The following is a 15,065-nucleotide window of genomic DNA, read 5'->3' as shown; positions in this document are numbered from 1 at the left end:
GAGGAGCGTCAGGCCACTGGTCACTACTCAGTCTGACTGAGCGCCTCCAGGAGAGAGGCCCAAGCAAGACGCGCCCCGAGGAGTGTCTTGCCACATGTCAACACTGGGTCTGACTGAGCGCCTCCAGGAGAGAGGCCCAAGCAAGACGCGCCCCGAGGAGCGTCTGGCCACGTGTCAACACTGGGTCTGATTGAGGGCCTTCTGGAGAGAGGCCCAAGAAAGACGCGCCCCGAGGAGCGTCTTGCCACATGTCAACAATGGTTCTTACTGAGGGCCTCCAGGAGAGAAGCCCAAGCAATACGCGCCCCGAGGAGCTTCTTGCCACATGTCAGCACTCGGTCTGACTGAGCGCCTCCAGGAGAGAGGCCCAAGCAAGACGCGCCCCGAGGAGCGTCTTGCCATTGTGTCAACACTGGGTCTGACTGAGTGCCTCCATGAGAGAAGCCCCAGCAAGACGCGCCCCGAGGAGCGTCTTGCCACATGTCACTACTCGGTCTGTTTGAGCGCCTCCAGGAGAGAGGCCCAAGCAAGACGTGCCCCGAGGAGCGTCTTGCCACATGTCAACAATGGGTCTGACTGAGGGCCTCCAGGAGAGAAGCCCACGCAAGACACTCCCCGAGGAGCGTCTTGCCACATGTCACTACTCGGTCTGTTTGAGCGCCTCCAGGAGAGAGGCCCAAGCAAAACGTGCCCCGAGGAGCGTCTTGCCACATGTCAACAATGGGTCTGACTGAGGGCCTCCAGGAGAGAAGCCCAAGCGAGACACGCCCCGAGGAGCGTCTTGTCACATGTCAACACTGGGTCTTTCTGAGCGCCTCCAGGAGAGAAGCCCAAGCAACACGCGGCCGAAGGAGCGTCTTGCCACATGTCAGCACTCGGTCTGACTGAGCGCCTCCAGGAGAGAGGCCAAAGCAAGACGCGCCCCGAGGAGCGTCTTGCCACATGTCAACAATGGGTATGACTGAGGGCCTCCCGGAGAGAAGCCCAAGCAAGACGCGCCCCGAGGAGCTTCTTGCCACATGTCAGCACTCGGTCTGACTGAGCGCCTCCAGGAGAGAGGCCCAAGCAAGACGCGCCCCGAGGAGTGTCTTGCCAAATGTCAACACTGGGTCTGACTGAGCGCCTCAGGGAGAGAGGTCCAAGCAAGACGCGCCCCGAGGAGCGTCTTGCCACATGTCACTACTCGGTCTGACTGAGCGCCTCAGGGAGAGAGGTCCATGCAAGACGCGCCCCGAGGAGCGTCTTGCCATTGTGTCAACACTGGGTCTGACTGAGTGCCTCCATGAGAGAAGCCCCAGCAAGATGCGCCCCGAGGAGCGTCTTGCCACATGTCACTACTCGGTCTGTTTGAGCGCCTCCAGGAGAGAGGCCCAAGCAAGACGTGCCCCGAGGAGCGTCTTGCCACATGTCAACAATGGGTCTGACTGAGGGCCTCCAGGAGAGAAGCCCAAGCAAGACACGCCCCGAGGAGCGTCTTGCCACATGTCACTACTCGGTCTGTTTGAGCGCCTCCAGGAGAGAGGCCCAAGCAAGACGTGCCCCGAGGAGCGTCTTGCCACATGTCAACAATGGGTCTGACTGAGGGCCTCCAGGAGAGAAGCCCAAGCAAGACACGCCCCGAGGAGCGTCTAGTCACATGTCAACACTGGGTCTTTCTGAGCGCCTCCAGGAGAGAAGCCCAAGCAAGACGCGCCCCGAGGAGCGTCTTTCCACATGTCAGCACTCGGTCTGACTGAGCGCCTCCAGGAGAGAGGCCCAAGCAAGACGCGCCCAAAGGAGCGTCTTGCAACATGTCAACAATGGGTCTGACTGAGGGCCTCCAGGAGAGAAGCCCAAGCAACACGCGGCCGAAGGAGCGTCTTGCCACATGTCAGCACTCGGTCTGACTGAGCGCCTCCAGGAGAGAGGCCCAAGCAAGACGCGCCCAAAGGAGCGTCTTGCAACATGTCAACAATGGGTCTGACTGAGGGCCTCCAGGAGAGAAGCCCAAGCAACACGCGGCCGACGGAGCGTCTTGCCACATGTCAGCACTCGGTCTGACTGAGCGCCTCCAGGAGAGAGGCCAAAGCAAGACGCGCCCCGAGGAGCGTTTTGCCACATGTCAACAATGGGTATGACTGAGGGCCTCCCGGAGAGAAGCCCAAGCAAGACGCGCCCCGAGGAGCGTCTTGACACATGTCAACACTGGGTCTGACAGAGGGCCTCCAGGAGAGAGGCCCAAGCAAGACGCGCCCCGAGGAGTGTCTTGCCACATGTCACCACTTGGTCTGACTGAGCGCCTCCAGGAGAGAGGCCCAAGCAACACGCGCCCCGAGGAGCGTCAGGCCACATGTCACTACTCAGTCTGACTGAGCGCCTCCAGGAGAGAGGCCCAAGTAAGACGCGCCCCGAGGAGCGTCTTGCCACGTGTTAACACTGGGTCTGATTGAGGGCCTTCTGGAGAGAGGCCCAAGCAAGACGCGCCCCGAGGAGCGTCTTGCCACATGTCAACAATGGGTCTTACTGAGGACCTCCAGGAGAGAAGCCCAAGCAACACGCGCCCCGAGGAGCTTCTTGCCACATGTCAGCACTCGGTCTGACTGAGCGCCTCCAGGAGAGAGGCCAAAGCAAGACGCGCCCCGAGGAGCGTCTTGACACATGTCAACACTGGGTCTGACAGAGGGCCTCCATGAGAGAGGTCCAAGCAAGACGCGCCCCGAGGAGTGTCTTGCCACATGTCAACACTGGGTCTGACTGAGCGCCTCCAGGAGAGAGGCCCAAGCAAGACGCGCCCCGAGGAGCGTCTTGCCACGTGTCAACACTGGGTCTGACTGAGCGCCTCCAGGAGAGAGGCCCAAGCAAGATGCGCCCCGAGGAGCGTCTTGCCACGTGTCAACACTGGGTCTGACTGAGCGCCTCCAGGAGAGAGGCCCAAGCAAGACGCGCCCAAAGGAGCGTCTTGCAACATGTCAACAATGGGTCTGACTGAGGGCCTCCAGGAGAGAAGCCCAAGCAACACGCGGCCGAAGGAGCGTCTTGCCACATGTCAGCACTCGGTCTGACTGAGCGCCTCCAGGAGAGAGGCCAAAGCAAGACGCGCCCCGAGGAGCGTCTTGCCACATGTCAACAATGGGTATGACTGAGGGCCTCCCGGAGAGAAGCCCAAGCAAGACGCGCCCCGAGGAGCGTCTTGACACATGTCAACACTGGGTCTGACAGAGGGCCTCCAGGAGAGAGGCCCAAGCAAGACGCGCCCCGAGGAGTGTCTTGCCACATGTCACCACTTGGTCTGACTGAGCGCCTCCAGGAGAGAGGCCCAAGCAACACGCGCCCCGAGGAGCGTCAGGCCACATGTCACTACTCAGTCTGACTGAGCGCCTCCAGGAGAGAGGCCCAAGTAAGACGCGCCCCGAGGAGCGTCTTGCCACGTGTCAACACTGGGTCTGACTGAGGGCCTCCATGAGAGAAGCCCAAGCAAGACGCGCCCCGAGGAGCGTCTTGCCACACTTCACCACTGGGTCTGACTGAGCGCCTCCAGGAGAGAGGCCCAAGCAAGACGCGCCCCGAGGAGCGTCTTGTCACATGTCACTACTCGGTCTGACTGAGCGCCTCCAGGAGAGAGGCCCAAGCAAGATGCGCCCCGAGGAGCGTCTTGCCACATGTCAACAATGGGTCTGACTGAGGGCCTCCAGGAGAGAAGCCCAAGCAAGACGCGCCCCGAGGAGCTTCTTGCCACATGTCAGCACTCGGTCTGACTGAGCGCCTCCAGGAGAGAGGCCCAAGCAAGACGCGCCCCGAGGAGCGTCTTGACACATGTCAACACTGGGTCTGACAGAGGGCCTCCATGAGAGAGGCCCAAGCAAGACGCGCCCCGAGGAGTGTCTTGCCACATGTCAACACTGGGTCTGACTGAGCGCCTCCAGGAGAGAGGCCCAAGCAAGACGCGCCCCGAGGAGCATCTTGCCACGTGTCAACACTGGGTCTGACTTAGCGCCTCCAGGAGAGAGGCCCAAGCAAGATGCGCCCCGAGGAGCGTCTTGCCACATGTCACCACTGGGTCTGACTGAGCTCCTCCAGGAGAGAGGCCTAAGCAAGACGCGCCCCGAGGAGCGTCTTGCCACATGTCACTACTCGGTCTAACTGAGCGCCTCCTGGAGAGAGGTCCAAGCAAGACGCGCCCCGAGGAGCCTCTTGCCACATGTCACAACTCGGTCTGACTGAGCGCCTCCAGGAGAGAGGCCCAAGCAAGACGTGCACGGAGGAGCGTCTTGCCACATGTCAACAATGGGTCTGACTGAGGGCCTCCAGGAGAGAAGCCCAAATAAGACGCGCCCCGAGGAGCGAGTTGCCACATGTCAACAATGGGTCTGACTGAGGGCCTCCAGGAGAGAAGCCCAAGCAAGACGCGCCCCGAGGAGCGTCTTGCCACATGTCAGCACTCGGACTGACTGAGCGCCTCCAGGAGAGAGGCCCAAGAAAGACGCGCCCCGAGGAGAGTCTTGCCACATGTCAACACTCGGTCTGACAGAGGGCATTCAGGAGACAGGCCCAAGCAATACGCGCCCCGAGGAGCGTCTTGCCACATGTCACCACTGGGTCTGAATGAGCGCCTCCAGGAAAGAGGCCCAACCAAGTCGCGCCCTGAGGAGTGTCTTGCCACATGCCAACACTGGTTCTTACTGAGCGCCTCCAGGAGAGAGGCCCAAGCAAGACGCGCCCCGAGGAGCGTCTTGCCACGTGTCAACACTGGGTCAGACTGAGCGCCTCCAGGAGAGAGGCCCAAGCAAGACGCGCCCCGAGGAGCGTCTTTCCACGTTTCACCACTGGGTCTGACTGAGCGCCTCCAGGAGAGAGGCCCAAGCAAGACGCGCCCCGAGAAGCGTCTTGACACATGTCAACACTGGGTCTGACAGAGGGCCTCCAGGAGAGAGGCCCAAGCAAGACGCGCCCCGAGGAGTGTCTTGCCACATGTCAACAATGGGTCTGACTGAGCGCCTCCAGGAGAGAGGCCCAAGCAAGACGCACCCCGTGTAGCGTCAGGCCACATGTCACTACTCAGTCTGACTGAGCGCCTCCAGGAGAGAGGCCCAAGCAAGACGCGCCCCGAGGAGCGTCTTGCCACATGTCAGCACTCGGTCCGACAGAGGGCCTCCAGGAGAGAAGCCCAAGCAAGACGCGCCCCGAGGAGTGTCTTGCCACATGTCAGCACTGGGTCTGACTGAGCGCCTCCAGGAGAGAGGCCCCAGCCAGACGCGCCCCGAGGAGCGTCTTGCCTTATGTCAGCACTCGGTCTGACTGAGCGCCTCCAGGAGAGAGGCCCAAGCAAGACGCGCCCCGAGGAGCGTCTTGCCACATGTCAGCACTCGGTCTGACTGAGCGCCTCCAGGAGAGAGGCCCAAGCAAGACGCGCAAAGAGGAGCGTCTTGCCACATGTCAACAATGGGTCTGACTGAGGGCCTCCAGGAGAGAGGCCCAAGCAAGATGCGCCCGGAGGAGCGTCTTGCCACATGTCAACACTGGGTCTGAAAGAGGGCCTCCAGGAGAGAGGCCCAAGCAAGATGCGCCCCGAGGAGCGTCTTGCCACATGTCACCTCTGGTTCTGACTGAGCGCCTCCAGGAGAGAGGCCCAAGCAAGACGCGCCCCGAGGAGCGTCTTGTCACATGTCAACACTGGGTCTTTCTGAGCGCCTCCAGGAGAGAAGCCCAAGCAAGACGCGCCCCGAGGAGCGTCTTGCCACATGTCAGCACTCGGTCTGACTGAGCGCCTCCAGGAGAGAGGCCCAAGCAAGACGCGCCCCGAGGAGCGTCTTGCCACATGTCAACATGTCACCACTGGGCCTGAATGAGCGCCTCCAGGAGAGAGGCCCAAGCAACACGCGCCCCGAGGAGTGTCAGGCCACATGTCACTACTCAGTCTGACTGAGCGCCTCCAGGAGAGAGGCCCAAGCAAGACGCGCCCCGAGGAGCGTCTTGCCACATGTCAACAATGGGTCTTACTGAGGGCCTCCAGGAGAGAAGCCCAAGCAAGACGCGCCCCGAGGAGCTTCTTGCCACATGTCAGCACTCGGTCTGACTGAGCGCCTCCAGGAGAGAGGCCAAAGCAAGACGCGCCCCGAGGAGTGTCTTGACACATGTCAACACTGGGTCTGACAGAGGACCTCCATGCGAGAGGCCCAAGCAAGACGCGCCCCGAGGAGTGTCTTGCCACATGTCAACACTGGGTCTGACAGAGGGCCTCCAGAAGAGAGGCCCAAGCAAGACGCGCCCCGAGGAGTGTCTTGCCACATGTCACCACTTGGTCTGACTGAGCGCCTCCAGGAGAGAGGCCCAAGCAACACGCGCCCCGAGGAGCGTCAGGCCACTGGTCACTACTCAGTCTGACTGAGCGCCTCCAGGAGAGAGGCCCAAGCAAGACGCGCCCCGAGGAGTGTCTTGCCACATGTCAACACTGGGTCTGACTGAGCGCCTCCAGGAGAGAGGCCCAAGCAAGACGCGCCCCGAGGAGCGTCTGGCCACGTGTCAACACTGGGTCTGATTGAGGGCCTTCTGGAGAGAGGCCCAAGAAAGACGCGCCCCGAGGAGCGTCTTGCCACATGTCAACAATGGTTCTTACTGAGGGCCTCCAGGAGAGAAGCCCAAGCAATACGCGCCCCGAGGAGCTTCTTGCCACATGTCAGCACTCGGTCTGACTGAGCGCCTCCAGGAGAGAGGCCCAAGCAAGACGCGCCCCGAGGAGTGTCTTGCCAAATGTCAACACTGGGTCTGACTGAGCGCCTCAGGGAGAGAGGTCCAAGCAAGACGCGCCCCGAGGAGCGTCTTGCCACATGTCACTACTCGGTCTGACTGAGCGCCTCAGGGAGAGAGGTCCAAGCAAAACGCGCCCCGAGGAGCGTCTTGCCATTGTGTCAACACTGGGTCTGACTGAGTGCCTCCATGAGAGAAGCCCCAGCAAGACGCGCCTCGAGGAGCGTCTTGCCACATGTCACTACTCGGTCTGTTTGAGCGCCTCCAGGAGAGAGGCCCAAGCAAGACGTGCCCCGAGGAGCGTCTTGCCACATGTCAACAATGGGTCTGACTGAGGGCCTCCAGGAGAGAAGCCCACGCAAGACACGCCCCGAGGAGCGTCTTGCCACATGTCACTACTCGGTCTGTTTGAGCGCCTCCAGGAGAGAGGCCCAAGCAAGACGTGCCCCGAGGAGCGTCTTGCCACATGTCAACAATGGGTCTGACTGAGGGCCTCCAGGAGAGAAGCCCAAGCGAGACACGCCCCGAGGAGCGTCTTGTCACATGTCAACACTGGGTCTTTCTGAGCGCCTCCAGGAGAGAAGCCCAAGCAACACGCGGCCGAAGGAGCGTCTTGCCACATGTCAGCACTCGGTCTGACTGAGCGCCTCCAGGAGAGAGGCCAAAGCAAGACGCGCCCCGAGGAGCGTCTTGCCACATGTCAACAATGGGTATGACTGAGGGCCTCCCGGAGAGAAGCCCAAGCAAGACGCGCCCCGAGGAGCTTCTTGCCACATGTCAGCACTCGGTCTGACTGAGCGCCTCCAGGAGAGAGGCCCAAGCAAGACGCGCCCCGAGGAGTGTCTTGCCAAATGTCAACACTGGGTCTGACTGAGCGCCTCAGGGAGAGAGGTCCAAGCAAGACGCGCCCCGAGGAGCGTCTTGCCACATGTCACTACTCGGTCTGACTGAGCGCCTCAGGGAGAGAGGTCCATGCAAGACGCGCCCCGAGGAGCGTCTTGCCATTGTGTCAACACTGGGTCTGACTGAGTGCCTCCATGAGAGAAGCCCCAGCAAGATGCGCCCCGAGGAGCGTCTTGCCACATGTCACTACTCGGTCTGTTTGAGCGCCTCCAGGAGAGAGGCCCAAGCAAGACGTGCCCCGAGGAGCGTCTTGCCACATGTCAACAATGGGTCTGACTGAGGGCCTCCAGGAGAGAAGCCCAAGCAAGACACGCCCCGAGGAGCGTCTTGCCACATGTCACTACTCGGTCTGTTTGAGCGCCTCCAGGAGAGAGGCCCAAGCAAGACGTGCCCCGAGGAGCGTCTTGCCACATGTCAACAATGGGTCTGACTGAGGGCCTCCAGGAGAGAAGCCCAAGCAAGACACGCCCCGAGGAGCGTCTAGTCACATGTCAACACTGGGTCTTTCTGAGCGCCTCCAGGAGAGAAGCCCAAGCAAGACGCGCCCCGAGGAGCGTCTTGCAACATGTCAACAATGGGTCTGACTGAGGGCCTCCAGGAGAGAAGCCCAAGCAACACGCGGCCGAAGGAGCGTCTTGCCACATGTCAGCACTCGGTCTGACTGAGCGCCTCCAGGAGAGAGGCCCAAGCAAGACGCGCCCAAAGGAGCGTCTTGCAACATGTCTACAATGGGTCTGACTGAGGGCCTCCAGGAGAGAAGCCCAAGCAACACGCGGCCGAAGGAGCGTCTTGCCACATGTCAGCACTCGGTCTGACTGAGCGCCTCCAGGAGAGAGGCCAAAGCAAGACGCGCCCCGAGGAGCGTCTTGCCACATGTCAACAATGGGTATGACTGAGGGCCTCCAGGAGAGAGGCCCAAGCAAGACGCGCCCCGAGGAGCGTCTTGACACATGTCAACACTGGGTCTGACAGAGGGCCTCCAGGAGAGAGGCCCAAGCAAGACGCGCCCCGAGGAGTGTCTTGCCACATGTCACCACTTGGTCTGACTGAGCGCCTCCAGGAGAGAGGCCCAAGCAACACGCGCCCCGAGGAGCGTCAGGCCACATGTCACTACTCAGTCTGACTGAGCGCCTCCAGGAGAGAGGCCCAAGTAAGACGCGCCCCGAGGAGCGTCTTGCCACGTGTCAACACTGGGTCTGATTGAGGGCCTTCTGGAGAGAGGCCCAAGCAAGACGCGCCCCGAGGAGCGTCTTGCCACATGTCAACAATGGGTCTTACTGAGGACCTCCAGGAGAGAAGCCCAAGCAACACGCGCCCCGAGGAGCTTCTTGCCACATGTCAGCACTCGGTCTGACTGAGCGCCTCCAGGAGAGAGGCCAAAGCAAGACGCGCCCCGAGGAGCGTCTTGACACATGTCAACACTGGGTCTGACAGAGGGCCTCCATGAGAGAGGCCCAAGCAAGACGCGCCCCGAGGAGTGTCTTGCCACATGTCAACACTGGGTCTGACTGAGCGCCTCCAGGAGAGAGGCCCAAGCAAGACGCGCCCCGAGGAGCGTCTTGCCACGTGTCAACACTGGGTCTGACTGAGCGCCTCCAGGAGAGAGGCCCAAGCAAGACGCACCCCGTGTAGCGTCAGGCCACATGTCACTACTCAGTCTGACTGAGCGCCTCCAGGAGAGAGGCCCAAGCAAGACGCGCCCCGAGGAGCGTCTTGCCACATGTCAGCACTCGGTCCGACAGAGGGCCTCCAGGAGAGAAGCCCAAGCAAGACGCGCCCCGAGGAGTGTCTTGCCACATGTCAGCACTGGGTCTGACTGAGCGCCTCCAGGAGAGAGGCCCCAGCCAGACGCGCCCCGAGGAGCGTCTTGCCTTATGTCAGCACTCGGTCTGACTGAGCGCCTCCAGGAGAGAGGCCCAAGAAAGACGCGCCCCGAGGAGAGTCTTGCCACATGTCAACACTCGGTCTGACAGAGGGCATTCAGGAGACAGGCCCAAGCAATACGCGCCCCGAGGAGCGTCTTGCCACATGTCACCACTGGGTCTGAATGAGCGCCTCCAGGAAAGAGGCCCAACCAAGTCGCGCCCTGAGGAGTGTCTTGCCACATGCCAACACTGGTTCTTACTGAGCGCCTCCAGGAGAGAGGCCCAAGCAAGACGCGCCCCGAGGAGCGTCTTGCCACGTGTCAACACTGGGTCAGACTGAGCGCCTCCAGGAGAGAGGCCCAAGCAAGACGCGCCCCGAGGAGCGTCTTTCCACGTTTCACCACTGGGTCTGACTGAGCGCCTCCAGGAGAGAGGCCCAAGCAAGACGCGCCCCGAGAAGCGTCTTGACACATGTCAACACTGGGTCTGACAGAGGGCCTCCAGGAGAGAGGCCCAAGCAAGACGCGCCCCGAGGAGTGTCTTGCCACATGTCAACAATGGGTCTGACTGAGCGCCTCCAGGAGAGAGGCCCAAGCAAGACGCACCCCGTGTAGCGTCAGGCCACATGTCACTACTCAGTCTGACTGAGCGCCTCCAGGAGAGAGGCCCAAGCAAGACGCGCCCCGAGGAGCGTCTTGCCACATGTCAGCACTCGGTCCGACAGAGGGCCTCCAGGAGAGAAGCCCAAGCAAGACGCGCCCCGAGGAGTGTCTTGCCACATGTCAGCACTGGGTCTGACTGAGCGCCTCCAGGAGAGAGGCCCCAGCCAGACGCGCCCCGAGGAGCGTCTTGCCTTATGTCAGCACTCGGTCTGACTGAGCGCCTCCAGGAGAGAGGCCCAAGCAAGACGCGCCCCGAGGAGCGTCTTGCCACATGTCAGCACTCGGTCTGACTGAGCGCCTCCAGGAGAGAGGCCCAAGCAAGACGCGCAAAGAGGAGCGTCTTGCCACATGTCAACAATGGGTCTGACTGAGGGCCTCCAGGAGAGAGGCCCAAGCAAGATGCGCCCGGAGGAGCGTCTTGCCACATGTCAACACTGGGTCTGAAAGAGGGCCTCCAGGAGAGAGGCCCAAGCAAGATGCGCCCCGAGGAGCGTCTTGCCACATGTCACCTCTGGTTCTGACTGAGCGCCTCCAGGAGAGAGGCCCAAGCAAGACGCGCCCCGAGGAGCGTCTTGTCACATGTCAACACTGGGTCTTTCTGAGCGCCTCCAGGAGAGAAGCCCAAGCAAGACGCGCCCCGAGGAGCGTCTTGCCACATGTCAGCACTCGGTCTGACTGAGCGCCTCCAGGAGAGAGGCCCAAGCAAGACGCGCCCCGAGGAGCGTCTTGCCACATGTCAACATGTCACCACTGGGCCTGAATGAGCGCCTCCAGGAGAGAGGCCCAAGCAACACGCGCCCCGAGGAGTGTCAGGCCACATGTCACTACTCAGTCTGACTGAGCGCCTCCAGGAGAGAGGCCCAAGCAAGACGCGCCCCGAGGAGCGTCTTGCCACATGTCAACAATGGGTCTTACTGAGGGCCTCCAGGAGAGAAGCCCAAGCAAGACGCGCCCCGAGGAGCTTCTTGCCACATGTCAGCACTCGGTCTGACTGAGCGCCTCCAGGAGAGAGGCCAAAGCAAGACGCGCCCCGAGGAGTGTCTTGACACATGTCAACACTGGGTCTGACAGAGGGCCTCCATGCGAGAGGCCCAAGCAAGACGCGCCCCGAGGAGTGTCTTGCCACATGTCAACACTGGGTCTGACAGAGGGCCTCCAGAAGAGAGGCCCAAGCAAGACGCGCCCCGAGGAGTGTCTTGCCACATGTCACCACTTGGTCTGACTGAGCGCCTCCAGGAGAGAGGCCCAAGCAACACGCGCCCCGAGGAGCGTCAGGCCACTGGTCACTACTCAGTCTGACTGAGCGCCTCCAGGAGAGAGGCCCAAGCAAGACGCGCCCCGAGGAGTGTCTTGCCACATGTCAACACTGGGTCTGACTGAGCGCCTCCAGGAGAGAGGCCCAAGCAAGACGCGCCCCGAGGAGCGTCTGGCCACGTGTCAACACTGGGTCTGATTGAGGGCCTTCTGGAGAGAGGCCCAAGAAAGACGCGCCCCGAGGAGCGTCTTGCCACATGTCAACAATGGTTCTTACTGAGGGCCTCCAGGAGAGAAGCCCAAGCAATACGCGCCCCGAGGAGCTTCTTGCCACATGTCAGCACTCGGTCTGACTGAGCGCCTCCAGGAGAGAGGCCCAAGCAAGACGCGCCCCGAGGAGTGTCTTGCCAAATGTCAACACTGGGTCTGACTGAGCGCCTCAGGGAGAGAGGTCCAAGCAAGACGCGCCCCGAGGAGCGTCTTGCCACATGTCACTACTCGGTCTGACTGAGCGCCTCAGGGAGAGAGGTCCAAGCAAAACGCGCCCCGAGGAGCGTCTTGCCATTGTGTCAACACTGGGTCTGACTGAGTGCCTCCATGAGAGAAGCCCCAGCAAGACGCGCCCCGAGGAGCGTCTTGCCACATGTCACTACTCGGTCTGTTTGAGCGCCTCCAGGAGAGAGGCCCAAGCAAGACGTGCCCCGAGGAGCGTCTTGCCACATGTCAACAATGGGTCTGACTGAGGGCCTCCAGGAGAGAAGCCCACGCAAGACACGCCCCGAGGAGCGTCTTGCCACATGTCACTACTCGGTCTGTTTGAGCGCCTCCAGGAGAGAGGCCCAAGCAAGACGTGCCCCGAGGAGCGTCTTGCCACATGTCAACAATGGGTCTGACTGAGGGCCTCCAGGAGAGAAGCCCAAGCGAGACACGCCCCGAGGAGCGTCTTGTCACATGTCAACACTGGGTCTTTCTGAGCGCCTCCAGGAGAGAAGCCCAAGCAACACGCGGCCGAAGGAGCGTCTTGCCACATGTCAGCACTCGGTCTGACTGAGCGCCTCCAGGAGAGAGGCCAAAGCAAGACGCGCCCCGAGGAGCGTCTTGCCACATGTCAACAATGGGTATGACTGAGGGCCTCCCGGAGAGAAGCCCAAGCAAGACGCGCCCCGAGGAGCTTCTTGCCACATGTCAGCACTCGGTCTGACTGAGCGCCTCCAGGAGAGAGGCCCAAGCAAGACGCGCCCCGAGGAGTGTCTTGCCAAATGTCAACACTGGGTCTGACTGAGCGCCTCAGGGAGAGAGGTCCAAGCAAGACGCGCCCCGAGGAGCGTCTTGCCACATGTCACTACTCGGTCTGACTGAGCGCCTCAGGGAGAGAGGTCCATGCAAGACGCGCCCCGAGGAGCGTCTTGCCATTGTGTCAACACTGGGTCTGACTGAGTGCCTCCATGAGAGAAGCCCCAGCAAGATGCGCCCCGAGGAGCGTCTTGCCACATGTCACTACTCGGTCTGTTTGAGCGCCTCCAGGAGAGAGGCCCAAGCAAGACGTGCCCCGAGGAGCGTCTTGCCACATGTCAACAATGGGTCTGACTGAGGGCCTCCAGGAGAGAAGCCCAAGCAAGACACGCCCCGAGGAGCGTCTTGCCACATGTCACTACTCGGTCTGTTTGAGCGCCTCCAGGAGAGAGGCCCAAGCAAGACGTGCCCCGAGGAGCGTCTTGCCACATGTCAACAATGGGTCTGACTGAGGGCCTCCAGGAGAGAAGCCCAAGCAAGACACGCCCCGAGGAGCGTCTAGTCACATGTCAACACTGGGTCTTTCTGAGCGCCTCCAGGAGAGAAGCCCAAGCAAGACGCGCCCCGAGGAGCGTCTTGCAACATGTCAACAATGGGTCTGACTGAGGGCCTCCAGGAGAGAAGCCCAAGCAACACGCGGCCGAAGGAGCGTCTTGCCACATGTCAGCACTCGGTCTGACTGAGCGCCTCCAGGAGAGAGGCCCAAGCAAGACGCGCCCAAAGGAGCGTCTTGCAACATGTCTACAATGGGTCTGACTGAGGGCCTCCAGGAGAGAAGCCCAAGCAACACGCGGCCGAAGGAGCGTCTTGCCACATGTCAGCACTCGGTCTGACTGAGCGCCTCCAGGAGAGAGGCCAAAGCAAGACGCGCCCCGAGGAGCGTCTTGCCACATGTCAACAATGGGTATGACTGAGGGCCTCCAGGAGAGAGGCCCAAGCAAGACGCGCCCCGAGGAGCGTCTTGACACATGTCAACACTGGGTCTGACAGAGGGCCTCCAGGAGAGAGGCCCAAGCAAGACGCGCCCCGAGGAGTGTCTTGCCACATGTCACCACTTGGTCTGACTGAGCGCCTCCAGGAGAGAGGCCCAAGCAACACGCGCCCCGAGGAGCGTCAGGCCACATGTCACTACTCAGTCTGACTGAGCGCCTCCAGGAGAGAGGCCCAAGTAAGACGCGCCCCGAGGAGCGTCTTGCCACGTGTCAACACTGGGTCTGATTGAGGGCCTTCTGGAGAGAGGCCCAAGCAAGACGCGCCCCGAGGAGCGTCTTGCCACATGTCAACAATGGGTCTTACTGAGGACCTCCAGGAGAGAAGCCCAAGCAACACGCGCCCCGAGGAGCTTCTTGCCACATGTCAGCACTCGGTCTGACTGAGCGCCTCCAGGAGAGAGGCCAAAGCAAGACGCGCCCCGAGGAGCGTCTTGACACATGTCAACACTGGGTCTGACAGAGGGCCTCCATGAGAGAGGCCCAAGCAAGACGCGCCCCGAGGAGTGTCTTGCCACATGTCAACACTGGGTCTGACTGAGCGCCTCCAGGAGAGAGGCCCAAGCAAGACGCGCCCCGAGGAGCGTCTTGCCACGTGTCAACACTGGGTCTGACTGAGCGCCTCCAGGAGAGAGGCCCAAGCAAGATGCGCCCCGAGGAGCGTCTTGCCACGTGTCAACACTGGGTCTGACTGAGCGCCTCCAGGAGAGAGGCCCAAGCAAGATGCGCCCAAAGGAGCGTCTTGCAACATGTCAACAATGGGTCTGACTGAGGGCCTCCAGGAGAGAAGCCCAAGCAACACGCGGCCGAAGGAGCGTCTTGCCACATGTCAGCACTCGGTCTGACTGAGCGCCTCCAGGAGAGAGGCCAAAGCAAGACGCGCCCCGAGGAGCGTCTTGCCACATGTCAACAATGGGTATGACTGAGGGCCTCCCGGAGAGAAGCCCAAGCAAGACGCGCCCCGAGGAGCGTCTTGACACATGTCAACACTGGGTCTGACAGAGGGCCTCCAGGAGAGAGGCCCAAGCAAGACGCGCCCCGAGGAGTGTCTTGCCACATGTCACCACTTGGTCTGACTGAGCGCCTCCAGGAGAGAGGCCCAAGCAACACGCGCCCCGAGGAGCGTCAGGCCACATGTCACTACTCAGTCTGACTGAGCGCCTCCAGGAGAGAGGCCCAAGTAAGACGCGCCCCGAGGAGCGTCTTGCCACGTGTCAACACTGGGTCTGATTGAGGGCCTTCTGGAGAGAGGCCCAAGCAAGACGCGCCCCGAGGAGCGTCTTGCCACATGTCAACAATGGGTCTTACTGAGGGCCTCCAGGAGAGAAGCCCAAGCAACACGCGCCCCGAGGAGCTTCTTGCCACATGTCAGCACT

This window comes from Nothobranchius furzeri, chromosome 11 (genome assembly GCF_043380555.1).
Source record: "Nothobranchius furzeri strain GRZ-AD chromosome 11, NfurGRZ-RIMD1, whole genome shotgun sequence".
In the NCBI taxonomy this organism is placed as follows: Eukaryota; Metazoa; Chordata; class Actinopteri; order Cyprinodontiformes; family Nothobranchiidae; genus Nothobranchius; species Nothobranchius furzeri.
The sequence above is the reverse complement of the archived record's forward strand: the minus strand, read 5'-3'. Positions refer to the sequence as shown.